We start from the raw sequence: 1,038 nt of genomic DNA, 5'->3' as shown, positions 1-1,038 counted from the left end.
ATGAATCAACATCGATATGCCCAAAACCATCTAAACTCATGCCAACACATAAACACACACACACTGTAACTAAGTCCCTATATATGTTTTTATTTTTAATTATTGTTCAATTTGTAAGAACTGTTATTAATAATAATATATTTCTTTTTTTTCGTGATTTAAAAGGAAGTTGATTATGAAACATTTGACATTTTGAAGCGAAAACAAAACTAAAGCGAAAATAAAACTAATGGTATTTATAAATGTATATCTATTAGAGCTCTCGATTGTGTTCGCACCATGATAAAAATACAGTAAGGTAGAACCGCTGAGAGGCACTTTTAAAATTCTTGACGTTTCCAAACAATTTAATTTTTAAATTTACTCACAAACTCACACACACAGTTTCATTTTCACTCTCAAGCAACAACAATTTCGAACAATTTCAATCTTTTATTTTCACTTTTATATGATTTTAAAATGTTGGCAAACTTCAAAAAAAAATCATGGCCGACAAATTGAGAGAACGGTTATACCTTGCTATGTTTTTATCATGGTTCGCACATTTTCAAACAGCCCGGGTATATGAGCAGCGAGTACTCGCACACTTGTTCAATGCTCATTACTCGAAAATTTTCGAGCATGAGCTCGAGCAATTCGAGTTTTTTCGAGTAATTTGAGCAATGTTTTTTTTATTATATTGACATTTTTGGTAGCAACTTTTAAATTTTTCAAATCATTGATATATAACGCAAAGATTGTTACATTAGTATTTAATAATATAACATGAATTAGAAAGCAGCTGCTGACAAATACAATTTACAAATTTTCTTTTGTTTATGAAATTGTTCAAAAATTCGAAAATTTTTAACAAACATTTGAGCAGTTGAGCAATGAACGAGTTTCGAGCGAGTATCGAGCTACTCGCATTGCTCGATACCCGGGTATCTAGAGCTCTAATATCTATAAATACTTAATATACATACACACATAATATAAAGATATATATATATATATATAATTAATAATAATTATACATACTATACATGTTTAAACGAA

The sequence above is a fragment of the Rhagoletis pomonella genome, unplaced genomic scaffold (genome assembly GCF_013731165.1).
Source record: "Rhagoletis pomonella isolate Grant_MI unplaced genomic scaffold, Rhpom_1.0 Rhpom_scaffold_00008, whole genome shotgun sequence".
NCBI lineage: Eukaryota > Metazoa > Arthropoda > Insecta > Diptera > Tephritidae > Rhagoletis > Rhagoletis pomonella.
This window is presented reverse-complemented; position numbering follows the sequence as displayed.